An 18649-nucleotide genomic window follows, 5' to 3' on the forward strand; every position below is an offset into this window, starting at 1 on the left:
GTCTCTGTCCTGGTTTAGTGCTCGAAGTTCAGTGCTCCACTGCAGTGTGCAGGTCTTTTCTGCACAGATGTACTGTGGAGGCCACCCTAGGATTTGTGTCTGTTCAGACGTGGACTTGGGAAATTCCCTTGTCAAGGTGTGTCCTCTGCCAATGCTCCCAGCTCTCACAGCCCTTGGGGTCTCCCCTTGGGGTGGCAGGTGCCTATGTAAAGCTGCTTGGTGCAGCAGAGACAAGAAAAGAAACAATAATTCTTAGACTACTGGACTCCTATCCAGTTTAATGTGTCTGGCCAGAAAGACAAGTTTTCTCATAGGGTTTTGGGTTCTCCTGTTGTCACTGCTGCAAAGAGCCTGGGATTTGAGCTGCCACAGGTCATGGTCAGGAGAGAAAAGAGGCAGCCAAAAAAGGACAGAAAAGGGAAATCAAGAAAACAACTGATTCCTTCCCATACTGTCAGCCTCTCAGTCTCCCCAGGACCCCATTCCTGGCCCTCAGACTGATAGACGGTAAATCTCAAGACTCTGCTCTCTGTCTGCATGTTGTTCTGGACTAGGGTGGTCTTCACGTCGAAGATGGAACATAAAAAAGGAAACTTAGCCAGTGCAGCTTCTTGAACTCTGACTTCCCTTCGTAATAGAACTTTAATGAACTCTCGGAATCCTTGAGTAGTTGCTTTCTGGATTTGTTAAAAAACAAAATTAACAGAGTAGATCTGTTACATCTTATTGGCTTTATTCAATAATTCATGCCTTGGGCAGCACCCCTTCTAGCAAACGGGAAGGAGCTCCAAGGAGTGGTACACAATGAACATCTCTCAGAGGTGTAAAGAGGCAGGAGAACAGCATTTGTAGTGAAGAGTGGATTGATTTCAGGCAAGGTCGCCTTCCTATAGGGACAGAAGGTCTATCAGGCCAGTTGCCTCACTAGCGCGGACAAGGCGATGCCAGATGGACATTCGGGGAGGGCTGAAGCCGCAAGTCGGTTGGGTGTTAAGTCTTGTCTGCAGATGCAGGACTTAACACAAGGGACTCCCTTTGGGTCCTGTTGTTTCTTTCTGGACAGTTTTAATTAGGGGGTGTTTGGGGTTTTGGGGGGTGTTTTGTTTTGTTTTCAGAGTAGCAGAGAAGGCCGCAGGGTGCATGCTCTCTGGGCAACAGCGCTGGTGTTTGTCTCTGGCTCTGAACTTCTTGGCTGTTACTACATACCAACTGTGCATACAGCTGGGCTGGGGACACGGACAGACAGAAGGAGAGAAAGGGGGAGAGAGAGAGAGAGCGAGAGAGAGAGAAGAACGAGTAAAGAGAAACAGAAGGAGGGAGGAGGTAGGCCGAAAGCGTCCTATGCTGTGGGTAAAGGAGACCCAAGAAGCTGCTGTGACAAGGACACCAGTGTCGCGGCCTGGACTGCGGAGATGGATGGAGCCCGGTCAGTGTCCTCCCGTCGCAGGAGAGCACGGAGGCAAAGGAAGCACAGCTCAGGAGCTGGGCGCTAGGGTGTGGTCAGCATGAGGCCAGCCGCTGGCCGTCCGAGTCCGCAGGTCCAGGTGCCCCGGGCCTCACAGCCCCGCGGTGTTCCAGTGGCTCCGCCTTGGGGTGGCGCGGTGACCCACCGCGTCCCGAATGGCCGAGCGGCCGCGAGGAGCACAAGACGCCCCCGAGCAGCCGCAGCTGGGGTAGCAGAGTGTCAGCCGCCGGCTCCAAGGACCACAGACCATGGGATCCGCCATCCCCAGCCCGCCCGCAGCTCGAGCGGCTCCGGGTCGGGGCGTGACCGCACTGACCTTCGCATCGCCCGCTGCGCGGCCTGGCTCCTCGGCGGCCAGGACCCCAGCCGGCCGGGGCTTCAGCCGGCCGACGCGCTGGTCTCCAGCCAAGGGCCTCCGTTGTTTCGCCGTTTGCGCGCCCGGCGCTGTCACGGGAGGAGCCGCCTGGCTTGGCTGGCCCGAGGCCTGAGGGTCTGACCCTGAGAAGCTTACCAGGGATGACAGTTAAAAATGGTACTCCTGGAAAATAAAAAGTTTCCCTGGCTTTGAGCGTGTTTGACATTTCTGTTTAATGTTTGTCCAGATTACTGGCATTTTAAAGCAGCAGCATCCAGTAAGAGGTGGAAAGAGAGCTGTAACAGAGCAGCAGAGAAGACAAATGCCTTTGCTTTTAAGACAGTCCTTACTGTATTTTCATCATAGTTTGTGTATTATTTTAAAAGCTTTCAAATGAGCAGAAAAACAGGGAGTAATACAGCAAACACTTGTGTACTTATTGTCCATTTTCAACAAAGGTAACATTTTGCCATGTGTGCCTTGATCTTTTTTTTCCCCAAGAAAGAAGTAAAATATTTCAGCAACAGCCCAAGTCTTTTAAATCTTTCCCTCTTCCCATGTCCCACTCTTCTACCCCAGAAGTCACCTCTGTGTTGTAGCTGGTGTGTATTTTTATTATAACCTTAATACTCTAACTGCATTGCTGTCTCATAGTAATACATACAAGTGTTTGTTTCTATAAATTGCTTCTTTTCATGCAATGTTGTTTGTTTTATTTAATTTTTTAAATTTATTTTCAGCGTAACAGTATTCATTGTTTTTGCACCACACCCAGTGCTCCATGCAATCCGTGCCCTCTCCAATACCCACCACCTGGTTCCCCCAACCTCCCACCACTGCCCCCCCGCCACTTCAAAACCCTCAGATTGTTTTTCAGAGTCCATAGTCTCTCATGAATCACCTCCCCTTCTAATTTCCCTCCACTCCCTTCTCCTCTCTAACTCCCCTTGACCTCCTTGTCCTCCATGCTATTTGTTATGCTCCACAAATAAGTGAAACCATATGATAATTGACTCTCTCTGCTTGACTTATATCACTCAGCATAATCTCTTCCAGTCGTCCATGTTGCTACAAAAGTTTTTGAGATTTTTTTAAAAGATTTTATTTATTTGACAGACACAGATCATAAGTAGGCAGAGAGGTGGGCAGAGAGAGAGGAAGGGAAGCAGGCTCCTCGCTGAGCAAAGAGCCAGATGTGGGGCTGATCCCAGGACTCTGGGATCATGACCTGAGCCAAAGGCAGAGGCTTTAACCCACTGAGCCACCCAGGTGCTCCAAGTTTTTGAGATTTTCTAGTAAATCCCAATGTACGAATGTGGCTTAAGCTCACAGCAGGATCACCTGATTAGGGAAGTGTCATAGTGTGATCTCATTTTAGCATTTGTTAGGAGCGTGAACTTTACCAGTTAATTTATCAATATTAGTAAGATAAATAACATCATGCATGTGTCTGGTATGTTTTTATCCCCAGGCTCCTAAAGTTATTATGTCTCAACATTATGATGCTAAGGCAGACCTGTGGAGCATAGGAACAGTAATATATCAATGCCTAGTTGGAAAACTACCTTTTCAGGTAGCCGGACTTTTTATTTCTGTGCTCAGTTTTGGGATCTTCTCATTTCACAGTTGCCTTTGACTTAGAAAACAGGGAATACTTTGAAAATGGTGTTTTTGATTCCCTTGTGACTTGTTTTGATTTTGTTACAGGCAGAAACTGCTATAGTGAACCAGAACATCTTTTGCTTTTCCTTTTTTTTATCTGCCCACCCCCCTTTGTCATTGGCCTGGCCATAAAGCTCGCTTTATGTTTCCCAGGTTAAAGTGACAACTAGCCAGGGACAGGACTGACACCCTGGTGAGAAGTGATGTGAACAGTGATGTTCCAAGCTTCCTGCTTAGCTGGGTCTGGGAGACCCTGCACTCCACATGAGGGCTAGGTCTGGTCCAGGAAAATGAGCCAAAACCGCCTCCAGCTTCCTGGTCCTGGCACTGCTGGGTGAGAGAAGACTGATGGTCTAGTTTTGGTGGATATTATTTGGGGTTATTCTTCCCTCTTCTCCACTCCCCTCACATCCTGTCAGAAAGAGGCCCTCTAGAACTAATCACGATAAGTTCATACTGCCCAGTTACAGGGAGGTTTTTCTGTTTACTTGAACAGAGTAAACAGAGTAAAAAAGGATGTAAAATCAGTGCCCCGCCTGCTTTAGACACGTAACCCTCTCAGCCCTGTTGGGTATACAGGGGGGCAGCAGGAGGGGCAGGTGGAGGGGGGTGCCACTAATCCTGCAGCTCTTATTGTGTGGGAGGGCAGCATCTGCTGTCAAGGAGGGACTGAGAGGCAGCTCTTTGTTTCTTTCCCTTCCTTGTGCCCTTGGCAGTCCTAAGAGAAAATATACCCTGATTTTACACAATAAAAATGTAGGTGCTGGGCCGGCTGGGTGACCTCCAGAGTAGTGGTTCTGAACTCTTCCTAAGTTTCAGGCTCCTCTGGGAGGCTGACCTCGGCAAAGATACCCTAAGTCCAGATAGACAGAATTCGCACAAAGTTCCAGAGGTTTTTAAGTTCCTGGTGCCCATCTGTGGCTCCTTCTGCAACCCAGGACTTTCAGGTTCAGAATATGTGCTTTATAGCAAGCACTTGAGCATGGATCATGTGATTTGAACTTTCTGCCCCCATTGTCTAGGGAATAAAAGCTTGTTTTTGTTTTTGTTTTTTTTAAACAGGCCAATAGTCCTCAAGACCTCAGGATGTTTTATGAAAAAACAGGAGCTTAATGCCTAGGTACATGTTTGGTTATGTTGGGTTTTACTGTCTGTGAATGCAGCATTATTTGAATTCGTGTTACCGGTTTCCAGTCTTGAATCTTTCTTCAGTTGATAGTAATGGGAGAACATTCATTTTAACCAGAAATCTGAAAATTACTGGTGCATCACAGGTGATTGGATAGTGCTGTGCCATTTTTTTTTTCTTTTTTAAAATGTAAAGTATATTTAAAAGGAAAAAACACACAGAAATTTTACATGTTCTTGGGGGGAAGGGAGACACAAACAGAACAGATGTGCATGAACTAGGCGGTCAGTCCCTCCCTCAGTCTTCCCTGCTCTCCAGGATGACATGGGCTGGCTCTGTACCTCCTGTAGATATGTACATGTACACGTTTCGTACAATTACATCATACTTAGCAAATTGTTCCGCAACTTTTTTTTACTGTACAGTGTATCATAGACACCACTTAGCATCAGGATATAGAGAACTTCTTCATTCTTTTAAATGGCTCATAGAGTTCCATGGCTAAATGTGTCGTATTTTGTTTAATCAGATCCTTGTTTTCATTTTTTGGTTACTCCAAACAGTGTTGAGTGAAGTGTGTGTGTGTGTGTGTGTGTGTGTGTGTGTGTGTGTGTTGGTATACAGTACTGTGTATTTCTTTAGGATAGACTCCTGGACATGGAATTAGGAGACCACAAGGGATGCTCTCCCAATTAGCTAATGCAGCACCACCACAGAGTGCTTGTTTCCCCACGGTTTCACCAACACGGGATGTTATCACAGCAGGTGCCTCACAAACAGAAGGGGACCAATTGGCTCTTTAATTTGCATTGTTCTCTTTACTAGTAGAGTTGGTGCTCTTTCATTTGTCTCATGTCCTTTTGTAGTTTTTATTCTGTGAATTGCATGGTCCTATTACTCATTTTTCTATTGGTTTGTCTTTTTCTTAGTGGATTTTAGGAAGCTATATTATTTCTCACTCGAATTGGAGCTGTGCCTTTTTCCAGACAATGGGAGGTGGCTCTTCTTCTAATAGAGAGTTCTGGCAAATATGAGTGCCAGGCTGATTGTGCTTCTAAAGAGCTTTATGCCTGCACATACTCAGATAATATCAATAAGTACAATGCAGGAACCTCCCGAATGGATGCCCTTTCTCAAAGGCAATTGCTTAGTGTTTTGTTTTTTGTTTTCTTTTTCTTCTGTAAGGAATGAGGCTTTACCATGATCTTCTTGGTTTAAGATGTGTTTGCGAATCTGCATATACATTTTCACTTACCATCGTGAAAGCAAAAGTCATGTGGTTAATCTGTATAAACTCACCGCTTGGAGTCTTTTTCTTCCCTTCTCCCAGTATTCCCAGAGAAACTTCACTTTACTTGGCTAATCTCCTCTTGGGTTTGCCTCAGAGAAACCAGAAAGATAGAACGGACTTTGGTAAGTAATATTTTCAAATTCTGTGTGCTTTCTAATTTGATTTTTGTGTATCCCCCAAAAAGTTGTTTTGAAAAAGATACTGTAGAGTTTTCAGGAGAAAATTCAAGTCAGTTTCTTTCTTTCTCTTCATCTTTTTTCTTCCCTTATTTTGTAAATATTTATTGAGTGCTCGCTATGTTCTAGATACAGGGGGTAGAGTTAATAAAGAAAATCCCTGTCATCACATAGCACATATTCTCGTGCAGGAGAGGCAAACAAAGGGTAAAGTTTAATCAGCGCACCATAAAGAAGGTGATAAGTGCTCTGGGAAAGACAATGGAAGGGAAATGCCCATGGGGGAGGGATTGAAAGTTTAAATTCCATGAAGCCCCTTCTGAGGAAGTGGCCTTTGAATAAAGACTTGATTGATGGGATAGTGAGACAGTGGGCGGTGTGCTTGTCTGTGGGAAGAGCTTGCCAGGCGGAATGAACAACCAGTACAAATGCCCAGGGCTGGGAGTGCCCTGTCAGCTGGAGGAACAGTTAGAAGACCAGTTAAAGACATGGGCTTTTGCTCAAAATGTGTTGGGGAGAGTGTGAGCTCAGGAGTAATAGGATCTGACCGATGTTTTAGAAAGGATCATTCTGGTTGCTTGTTGCCAACAGATTGTGGAGCGGGCTGGTGAGGACAGGAGCTCGGGGACCAATCTGGGGACCACAGCAGTTACCCCAATGAGAGATGAAGGGACTCAGGCTGGAATGACAGCCATGGAAATGGTGGGGAGTCCCTTGAATTCTGCATGTTTTTGGAGGTAGAGACCGTAGTATTTACAGATGAATTGGATGTGGGGTGTGAGAGAGAGAAGACTCAAAGATGCCTCCAGGGTGTCTGGCCTGGGTGCCTGAAGGAATGAGTTGTTTGTTTTAGACATGCTTGAGGCTCTGTGGCAAAGGCAAAGCCCAGACCAGGCTCTGGGGCAAATCAGGGGTTCAGCTGAAAGACCCGCGGATCCCCTTACCCAAGAATCCAGCACTGCCACTGGATGCAATCAGCAAGAGGTTCTTTATTGTTACGCAGGCGCCTGCGGGTGGTCAGCAAACTTCCCCGAAACAAAGAGTTTCGGCAGCTGCTTGGGAATATTCCTTATAGTCTCTGTCTCGAGTTAGACCAACCCCAGTTGGCTCCAGTTAACCTTAATCAAGGGAAACACAAAGGGCGACGAGAAAAGCACACAAGACACACAAGACAATTAACAAAAAGGTCGCTGCGCGGTTTCGGTATACTACCGAAAGAATGGTTTCCACCGGCCCAGGGAGCCTCGAGGTCTCCCTGCAGTGGACAGACTCCGTCCAGAGCCGAGGCACCTCTGGAACGGACAGACGGATATAACCCTCGGACAGATGAGGGGCCCCAAAAAATTGGGCCCCTCGACACCCTGGAGCGTCCCCCAGGGTTGGCAGGGGAGAAGTCCGAGCTCGTCAGCTCCTTCTCAAGCTGCCTACAGAATACAGACCAACAACGCACGCTGTTGTACAGTCCTATGCTACCGAAGCATAGGCAAAACAGAGGCCTACAAACGAGAACACGAGACTGGATACAAACAAGAACATGAGACAGGAGACAAGAATGCTGGCCAGCTTACCTCCCGGTGGGAGTCAGTTGGATCCGTGGGCAGGAGTCCGATGGTCTCGGTGGGACCTCCAAATGAAAGACCCGCGGATCCCCTTACCCAAGAATCCAACACTGCCACTGGATGCAATCAGCAAGAGGTTCTTTATTGTTACGCAGGCGCCTGCGGGTGGTCAGCGCGCGCCTGCGGGTGGTCAGCAGCTCCTGCTAGCTGAGCACACCTGGCTGGGGTGGTGCAGGATTTTTATAGACAGGTACAAACAAGTTTTGGGTGGGGTGCAACTGATTGGTTGACAGTTTGAACTTTTGAAAAAGGCATACTTGGTGTTAGTGGATTGGCCCTGGAAGACCCCCTCGCGCGAAGAGAAAAGCGGGAAGGGGAAACAAAGAGGGGAAGTTTGACCTTATCACTCAGCAGAAAGGCATCCTATCTACGTGACCTATGTGACCATGCAGCCCCCTTGCCTACGTGACCATGCCCCGGCTATTAGGAGAGGGTATCTTGTTCAAACAGGAGTTAAGTGTCATGCCTTAGTAGCCAAGCTGTTACAGAAAGGCAAAAGAGCAGTTACATTGAATTCAACCCTGGGGGAAGGGTCTTTTCACTGCAAGGGGAGGAGGGGTACTCTTACACAACAAAAGAGCAGTTAATTATTTAAAGACTGGGGGGGGGGGGGGGTCTTTCAAGCTTGGATCTGTTAAACTGAAGACACACATTTAATGGAGAGGTGCAGATGCCCAAAGGGCACTTGGAGTCCAGAGGAGAGGTCTAGGCTGAGGATGTATTTCGGAAATCTAGGAGAAGGCAAAGGAGGAGAAACACTCCAGAATCCTGGTGGAAAGTCCCTGGCCTCAAAGATGAGGTTTCAGGAGACAGGCAGGGGCCACTCCGTGGCAGTCTGGTTTTCATGGCAGTGTGAGGGCTGTGGGAGAATGGGCTCTGGGTGCTCTGCAAGGCCGTGAGTTCAGATTTTTACATTCTGAAGGCAAAAGTCGTATCACTGATCTTGAGCCTTTCTTCTTTTTATAATATAATCATTTAAAGCTAAAATTTTTTTTAAAAGATTTTCTTTATTTGACAGAGGGAGATCACAAGTAGGCAGAGAGGCAGGCAGAGTAAGAGGGGGGAAGCAGGCTCCCTGCTGAGCAGAGAACCCAATATGGGGCTCGATCCCAGGACCCTGGGATCATGACCTGAGCCGAAGGCAGAGGCTTTAATCCACTGAGCCACCCAGGCACCCCTAAAGCTGAAAATTTCTAAGTATTTTAACTTTACACGGTCTAGGAATGCTTAATACTGTAGGGATTGTCCAGTTCTGGAAGGCTTTGAAAGAACATTTTCCCCTGAAATTGTCTGGGTCTCAGCTCCTCTTTGGGGGCAGTTTGTTAACTTGTTTTTATCAATCTCATGTAAAAGATTGTTCTTTTTGATCTTACTCTTAGCAGACATATGTAAAAACAGCACGACTTAAATGTCAGACCAGAAAAGCCATAAGACATGTTCAGTGAAAATGCTTTTCAAATTAACCTTGATCTTGACATTCTTAAAAAGAAAAAAAAAAAGTGTTTGATTTTTTTCCTGTGGTAATTAGTTGTAATATTAATGGAGATTTGCAAAACCTTAGTCCAGAGTTTTGTTCTGTTGATGTGTGTTATGGAAGTCCATATAGGTTCCTGGATAAGACAGACCAGGGTTTGAATTCTAGTCCCTCAGTTTGCTAGCTTTGACGTTGGAGAAGATATATGGCCTTTTTGCACTTTATCCTTGTCCGTAAAAGGAAGATAATGCTGTGTGTTAAGTTTGTGAGGATTAAATAAACTGGTATGTGAAGCACTCAGTTTGTTGTCCTAGCAAATGTCCTCAGTAGACAATAGCTCTGGAAGTTTCCATATAGGGGACAAGGTGAAATAGTCTGAACATGTATTTTCTTAAAGCTTTGTAAAATTGGAACTAAATTTCAGCACATGGACTTGGTAAATATTTTTATCATTCAGGGGGAGAAATTAAATTGAGAGTTGTTTTGTAACCATGAGAAACAGGGGTCAATACTGAAACAACATACTCATGAATAATAGTTTTAAAATACTAGATTATATATTAAGTATTTGTATATTTTCCCTGCCATAGCAATGGATTTGGGATGTGATTTCAGAGCATTTGCATTCAGTTCTTTGATATCTTTTCTGTTTCATCCCTATGATGTTCATTGTAAAAATTAGCATTAAAAATCTTACATGTCAAACTATAATTTATGTATATGTATATTAGTTTTTGTTCTAAAAATGATCTCTGGTAGAAAACTCATATTTTTCTTCAAAAGCCTCTGCACTTCTATTCCTTAGCAAGATTTGTAACTGATATTTACACTGAGTGGCTTTTGGCAATTTATATCAGTAAGACCCCCAGGGCCCTCCAGAGTAGAAGATATGCTAGACTGACCCTGAGTTAAGCTTTTCCTGATCTCATATCTCGTCATTTAACCCCCATGCTGGTGTCACACCACCTTCCTTGCCTGCTCTCTGAGATTTACTAGCATACAGGTCTGGGACTCCATGAGAGTAATGACACGTGAGATTAGCTTTATGGGTTTTTAAAGAATTAATGAAATACTTTAAACACATGGGAAGGTAAAGTAAAATAATGAATGGCCATGTCCTCACTAACTTATTTATCTTTAATCAGCAGGCTTATTATGTAGATTTTATCCTTGGTAGACAGCCAAAGAAATTAAATCAGGCTTACAGATTTTTTTAAAAATGTGAAACCAGCTGCAGGAACATCTCTTCTAGGATAGAAGGATGGGATTTATTATATCCATCAGCTGCCTGGATTGCCTCCTAGGACAGTTAACCCCAGCCATGCTTCCATATACACTTCGGGGGGCCTGCTCACAGCCCCTTGCCCCCTGCAGGAGGACAGTGCAGGTCCCTGAACATGCCTGCTTTTGTGGAGCCTGCTGCGTTGGTAACGTGTGTTTGCAAAACTCACAATTATTATTTTAAATTGTTCGTGGATTAAGATTTATTTATAATCTTATAATTTTATAGATGATTTATAAAAATCATAAGCGTCTACAGTGGAAGGAGATGGAGGCTAAATAAAGAAGTTAATAATAATCATTTATGATCTTGACACTGTTAAATACATCAACAAGATTAACCTGTCTGCTACTCAACCTGAGCTTAAGGGTTGCATTCTCCTTTTTTCATTACAAAATCATTTTTTAGCCATCCTTTTCTTGAATAAGTTCCAGTGAAAAAATGTGAGTACCCTCTTTTTTTTTGCATTTTTAGTTGAAGAGTAAAGGCAGACTTAAGGAAAAATTAGTATTTTGTGTCACAAATTAATTTTTGATTGTGCTTCTCAAGATTTCATTGAGCTTTATTTATTGAATTCCAGTCATTTTTTTTCCCCAAGTCCCAATTGAAATAGTTGTAGTAATTGCTGCAGGTTTAGTTTTACCCACAGGAGCTGTAATAAGTAGGTAAATGAATCTGGTCAGCACAGCGATGTTGTCGTTTTGACAGGTTTTCTCTTAGACGAGCTGTGTAAGTCTCTGCAGCGCACATCTCTCTTCACCTGTGTTTCTCCCCCCCAGCCTGCCCAGTTCCAGTGCCCATGTATGCTGGCTCCGTCTCTGGGAGCTCCTGTGGCAGCTCTCCATCCTGTCGCTTTGCCTCTCCACTGGTAAGTTTTGGTTTTATTAACTATAATTTCAGAGTGAGTGCTATTGCTTCTGTCCCTAAGGGAGCCTGGGATACATTGTGGATTCCCTTCTGATGTGCAGTGTTTACTAGAACTTACATTCTGACGTGCCCATTCCATGCTACTGCTGAGCTTTGGTCAAAGAACATTATTGTTGAGTCAGATGGACCTAGATTTGTACTCTGCCCTCTGTAGCTGTCTAAGCTTCAGCAAGAAATGTCACCCCCTGGGTCATTTTCCCCTCAACAGCGAGTATAGTACTCACGACTTTTCATGCTCCGTGGGTTGGAAAGCATGACAGCTGCAGAGTACCCATCAGAGGCAGGGAGGTAGTAACTTTATTTCCTCCAACTATCATCGCATCAGTTTCGATACTTACTGTACGTAGAATTTCCAGTAGTGGTGAGTGACCTCGGAGCCACATTCCTCCCACCTCAGTTCCCTGAATGCCGGTTCCCAGCCCTTCAGGACTTGCTCCACCCCAGCCCCTTCCTCCCCTGGGCTTCCCAGGCCGTTTTCTCTGTGGCTCTCTTCCCTCCAGCCCAAGTGCTACTTCTAGATCCTGAGAATTTCTGCTCTGGTCTCCCAGGGTTCCACTCTGCCCCCTTCTGACCCTTCCCCCACTCCTTGCTGTGGGCTGTGACCTTGAGGCTTTCTCATCAGCTGAAGTTCCAAGGGCTCTTGTGTCGGCTCTGGTGACTGTTTTCCAGATTAGCCTGGCAGACGTGAATTTCTTGAATTCTGCGGGTGGAGGGTGGGGCAGTTATAAGAGGGTAATTAGTGTAGTGGGTTCATCTTAGAAGTTTAAGAACATGGGACTCGGGAGCTTCTGCACCCCTTACTTGCCGCATTAACCAGGACAAATGAATCTCTTTGACCCTGTTTCTCCAAGGGAAAGCGAGTGTAATTGACCTATTTCGTAAATTCTTTTAAGCGTAAATGAGCAAAAGCACTTTACTATAATGTCTGGTACACAATACTCAGTAAGTGGCAACGGCTCTTACTATTGTTTTCAAGGAAAACCTAACAGCCCATGGCTAAAGCAGATGCTGAAGCAGCCAATCGCAAACAGATGAGTCTGAAAACCGGCAAAAAAAACCCTTTTTGCCTAACCCTTGAGACTTAAACCAAGTTAGAAAAAGCAGATGGGCTAATAAGACATTATATTCCCCTAAATTTTTTTTAAAAAGCTAAGAGGGAAAAAAAGTGTTGTGCATTCCTGCTTTAGTCCTGAATATAAGAAGACACTGGAATTGGAGTGACTGGGGAGAAACACGGAGGAAGTGTACTGGCATGGAAAGACAGTTGGCTTTATTTGGGGCCAGGCTCCATCTGGCTTCAGCGCTGGTGGGGCCGCTGGCTCACACTTCACCTGGAGCAGGTCAGCTCCAGCACTGAGCCAGGACCCCTCCTCTGTAAGGCAGGCTTCATGAACAGCAGCCTTGGGCACGCTTGATAAACTGTAGCTATTATTATGAAGTCTATATTTGATGCTGTGTGAGACATAATGTGAAAAGCGAAGTTGATGCTTGAGAAAGAACCACAGGGAAGAATCTAATTATGAGAGAGATGTGGGAGAGAGCCAGAAGAGAGGAGCCTGTTTGTAGGATGACCAAGGAATGAGATAGAGGGGGTCCAGTACGAGGTTCATTGAATTAGAGATTGCTTTGACTGGCGAGAGCCAGTTGGGGTTTTCTGTTGGGTGGGGCAGCATTGAAGGGGAGAGCGCTCGGAGCTCGGCTCAGGCTGCTGGCCAAGAGATGGAGTGCTAAGAGAGGTGAGGACATGCCGGGGGAGAGAGGAAGCATATTTAGATGCTAGAAACTTTGGTGGGAAAACCATTTTTAGAAGGCTTTTATTAAAAGCTAATGGTTGGGCATCTGGATGGCTCAGTCCATGAAGCTTCTAACTCTTGATCTCAACCCAGGGCTTGGTCTCAGGGTCGGGAGTTCAAGATCCATGTGGGGCTCCACACTGTGTGTGGAGCTGACATTAAAAAAAAAAGGTTAAAAAAAAAAAGGCAGCTTGAAGTGAAAATAAAAAGGGATAAAGGAAAGCTGAGGAGTAAAAGGAAATCCAGAATGTTCCTGTATTATTTCCAGATAGTGAGAAAGGGGATGGTTTAAAAGGCCTTGCTTTTAATGAAAACTGCCAAAAATAAGATGATTTTATGCAAGCCTCCCCTTCCTTCCTACGGCTGGAGTAGACTGATGTGGAAGGTTGATACACACAGGCATGCACATACAACATTCTCTTTTTACATTCTCACACAAATACCCAGCTGCTACTTGATTCCAGAGAAATCTTGGAAGGAAAAAATAATCCAAATTAGTCTTTTAGTTACGATATTGGCTATAGGTTAAATGCTGTTTAGATCATGTTTCTTGGTTTCATAACATTTATTAAACACCTAGTCTGTGTAAGGTTCTGGTTGATACTAATGAATGAAATGACCCAGTCCCTTACATTAAAGAGCTTTTAATTTAGTTGTGTGGGGACAAGGTAGGTAAAGCAACCTCTGTTGGAAGCTTATGTGTGTGTCTCATTATTGCCTGTGGGAACATGAATGGGGAGCATGAAATCAGAGCAAGAACTCGGGAAGGCTGCTCAGGGGAGGGCATTGAGCTGAGTTTTGAAGAAAGACCTAGCAAGGTGAATTAGTAAAAGAATGGTGTTATAGGCAGAAGAATTCCCATTCATGAAGTTCCAGAAGCATGACGCCCTGAAGAAACCCTGAAGCCCCTCCAGGACTACTTAAATTTGTTAAAATTAAGTGAAATTTAAAATTTTGTTCCTTAGTCAGGCTAGCCACATTTCAAATGTTCAGTAGCCATCCGTGGCTAGTGGGTCTCCAGCACACTGGGCGGTCAGATGTAGACTGTCCATCATTGCTGGAAGTTCTGTGGACAAGGCTCTGTGAAGCCATCCAGGCTGGAAGATGCAGAGCACTGGTGGCATGGGGGAGGGACAGGTGCAGCTAGAGAGGCAGGGGGCTGATGTCTCTTGACGGGATTTGGCTGTGGAAGCCGTCAGAGTGCTTTTAGGTGGAGGTGTGCTGTGAGCTGCTGCAGGGTGGAAGCCGGGGCTTGAGAGCAGTAGAGAGTAGAGTGGTCACTTGTTAGAGCACATAGAACCCTGCAGACTGTTGTACCTTTCTTGTTTTGTTTTTCCTTTTTCTGAGAATGAGGGCCTGAGCTACAGAGAAGGTGGGGGCCAGGTAAGAGAAAGGTAGAGTTCACCAAGCTTGGAGATGCTTGAACAGGAGACCGAATGGATGGATCATGGTAAAGTCACTCAAGCAGGGAGTGTGGGGAGCAACCCTTTGGAGCAGAATGGTAGTGAGTTAGTCCAGTGCTCACTGGAGAGATCTAGGCCGCAGAGGTGAGGGGGTACTTGGAGGGTGAGAGTGGTTGCTGCGGTGCGGATAAAAATGTGAGGAGTGCAGGCCATGATGAGCACTGGGTGTTCCACGTAACCAGTGTGTCACTGCACACCGCATCAGATGCTGATTACGTACAGTGCAGCGGCTAACCGAACAGAATTTTTAAAAATGTGAGGCGTAGAGGGTCCGGAGTGACACCTTGGGGAACTCCACACTCCATCCCTCTCCTTTAAGGGATGGAAGAGAAGCAGGCACCCACAGAACAGACTAAGAAGTGGGAGGAGAAGCCGGTTCACTGAATGAAGGGGTTGAGGGTTGAGTGGTCTGCAGCGCGGGTGAAGCAGAGTGTGGGTAACACGACGTGGCAGGGAGAAGCCTGGCCAGCCTGGTGAAGACCATGTGATTGCACAGGAGAAGGCAGAAAGGGGTTATAGTGGGTTGAGCGATACGTAGGAGGTGAGGAGCTTGTGTCAGTAAAGATTGATAATTTCAAGAGACATCGTTAAAAAGTAAAGACGTGAGAGAAGACGGTGATTAAAAGGACTGCAGGGATTTGAGGTGTGAGAAAATGGAATGTGTTTATGCACAGAGGGGAAGAAAACCAGAGGAAAGGGAGAGGGTGAGACCGTAAAGGGCAGAGGGAGCTGGTCCAGGTCTCTGAGGAGGTGGAGGGGACCGGACTTACAGCACGGGGTGGAGAGACCAGCAGGGAGAAGATCCCTTCCACTCAGATGCTGTGGCTGCAGACGGTTTGACAAAGGCATGGAAGAGCTAGAGAAAGGGCCTACCTAAACCACTGGAAAGAAATTGTGGAGTTAGATGCTTGGGATCAGTTTGAGCACTTTTTAGCTGTGTGATCTCAGGCAAATTTCCTAAACTTCTGAGCTGAGCTGTTTGTATCCATGTATGATGTGGGTTTCAGAACATGACTGGGGTTAGGTAAGACATGGAAAGCACCCAGCGGTGTCTAGCCCATCGTAGACGGTTGATCATGTTAGTCTTTCCATTGTCCCTTCCCTTTATTACTAGACACACAAGGTCTCTTTAAAAAGTGATGAGGGGATTGTATGTCATGTGTGTCACACACACACACACACACACACACGAGAGGAGATCTGATACAGATTTCATTGCACAGTGACATTCGAAGGAGCACTAGCAGTGAATTAGGTGTTTAGGACATGGGTTTAAGATTAAAGGGCATCATGTAGTATTTTTCCTTTTCTTAAATAGAAATGAAGGTTAAACAAGGTCATAGAGAACTTAACATAATAAATTAGGAAGTTCATTGTTTCAGAAAACCATTGTGTAACCAAGACATTTAATTAGAGGTGTCACTTGAGTCCTTGAACTAGGCAAATGCCACAGGACATACAACTGCTTACATCTGTGTATTTGCTTGTATACCTTGTATATGCTTTCCTTTCCTTCCTGTCCTATCTCCTGCAAACCCATTCCTCCCCCTAACAAAAGAAGAACAAAAGGAATGTACCCACAGCCTGGAAGGTTTTCCAGATCTTGCTTTCTGTGAGCAAACATAAATCTCTAGGCTTGAACGTAGTTATCCTTATCGATCTATTTACTTTTTTGCATAACATGGTCTCTTGCTTTCCTGTTTATAATGTTTTCTTCACTGGCGGTTTAAAACTTTTTAAAATGTGTGCAGGATGTTGTTAGTCTAAAGTCCCTGGACATAGTGTTTTAGTCATCAAGTGAATAGTTATTGAGTACCTGTTTTGCTAGGCCAAGAGCCGAAACTGGGCATGTTGAGATGATGAAAACACATCCCAGAAATTTCAGGAGAGGGAGACATGTACATGATAAGTGGTATGATATATTTTTAAGTATCATTTTTGGAAAACATTTTAGAAGTCTTTATATGAAGACACTTTAAACTGCTTTCCTAAGAGAAAGATCTTCCAAAGAGATTTCTTTTTTCTGAAATTTTAAGATAGAATTAACTTTATGCCCACTTTTATGAAGACAGTATTCCTTAGTCTAATGGCTATTCTGACGTGCATTTTATTACTAGGCCAGTTTTAATTTTATGTTGTTAATTTTAGTCCCTTCCAGATAGGCAGCATATTCAGGAAGAAAACTTATCCTCCCCACCATTGGGTCCTCCCAACTATCTATAAGTGTCCAAAGATTCTGCCAGCACTAGTAGCAAGAACTCTTCTTGTGACACGGATGACTTTGTTTTGGTTCCACACATCTCGTCAGACCACTCATGTGAGAATATTTTCTACTTGTACACATTATATTTCTTAATTTACTAGACTAGCATTTATTTTTAACCTTTATACCATGCTCTCTCATGCAGGGCACCTTTTCAAAGGGGCACTTTATTTAGTTGTGTGAATTCCCAGAACTATATACCTAACATTCTAAAATCTGCTCAGTCATCTTCCATGAAGCAGTAACTTTGGATTCTGAAGGCAGATGAGAAGTTTGCAGGAAATGATCTCAAATTCTGTTTGTATCCACACAGAAAGAAATAAGAAAGTCAGCAGAATTAAAGGAAGACCTCTGTTGCAAAAACCACCTTAAGAGTCAAGGGAATTTAAAACCAGGCTGGATGCCCTTCAGAAGAGACTGGCATGAGGTCAGGAATGAGTTTCACAAATATATGGGGAGAATTTTTGTAAAAGAAGCAGAATCCAAGTTGACTAAATACGGTCAGGGCTATGAGGAGCAGCAAAGGGCACCAGAAAACCTACAAAAAAGAAGTTAGACAAAACCGTCAAGAAAGAAGGAACTGTGGTTTCGTTGTGAAGGAACAGGATCAGAAAACCTAGAAATTGGGTTCCTTCAGTAATTGGAATAGTATCAAGTTGACCATGTGCAGGTTGGAGAAGTTTGTGTCCAGCGGTCTGTGTAGTTGTCAGATACTGATGGTGCAGCTGCTACTGTTAGGAATCATGCCAGGTGTGAAGGCTATCATCCCCAGAGCATGTGCTTTGGGGATGTATCCACTGGGGATGGGGGAGCAGGGACAAGGCTGCAGGAGAAGGTGGGGCAGTTCACCATCGGTGCTCCAACAGGTGGGAGTTCCCTATAAAAATCCAACATACAGTGGTTTTCTTCTATTTTAAAAAAAGAATTAAGACTTTAAAAATTATGCAGTATTTCAAGCAGGAAATAATACAGCAGATACTCAAATCCACCCCCATTCTAATTTTATTTATGTCATTGTTTAGCCATGTTGTTTTAGATGTCTTTTCTTAAGGATAAAAAATGCTGTATAGGTACAGCCAAAGTCCTTTTCCTTGTTCCACTCTTGCTAGAGGTTAATTCTTACTGTAGATTTTTTTTTTTATACTTCCGCATATCCTCTATCTATACATAACGTACGATGTTCTTGTGTTTTTACAGTTTTAAGTAAATGGTATAAGGAACGAATCTATAGCTTGGTTTTTTATTCATGTTTTTGTTACATTCCTAGATACGCATCTAGATATGCATGCAGTTTATTTTAATATCTGAAATTTACAGTGTAACTGTATTTTATAATATAACTCAACCACACATTTTTCCATTTTTTGCTGAGGGTGACCTGGATAATTTCTGTCTTTTCACTGTTCAAAGTGTATTGTAACAGATGTCCTTGTATCAGAGTTTCTTCCACATGGATGCTCTAGAAATTTTCAACTTCAGATATAAAATATTGGTACATACAAGTTGTAGGCAATCAGTAGTTTGTGCCATGCTGCCCTAATGGAGTAATGGTGATTTCTAAAGTTTTTTTTTCATCTTTAACTTTACCTGGAATTCACTTTTGTAGATGGAATAAGGTAGGGATCTTAATATTGAATATTCTGTCCTTTCTCTGTTGATAGACAATTCCAGATTTGTCCTGTTAGGTTTTTATAAAGAATTGGGTTTGTTTTAAGGTGTTCTATTCTGTTGGTCTATTTGTCTGTATTAT

At 44.4% G+C, this 18649-nt stretch overlaps 1 pseudogene; it reads left to right on the forward strand.

Annotated features, from left to right (window-relative positions):
- The first annotated feature begins 1505 nt into the window (after window positions 1–1505).
- LOC131815644 (serine/threonine-protein kinase ULK2-like) overlaps window positions 1506–18649 on the forward strand; it is a 77122-nt pseudogene continuing 59978 nt past the window's right edge.

The sequence above is a fragment of the Mustela lutreola genome, chromosome 15 (genome assembly GCF_030435805.1).
Source record: "Mustela lutreola isolate mMusLut2 chromosome 15, mMusLut2.pri, whole genome shotgun sequence".
Classification (NCBI taxonomy): domain Eukaryota; kingdom Metazoa; phylum Chordata; class Mammalia; order Carnivora; family Mustelidae; genus Mustela; species Mustela lutreola.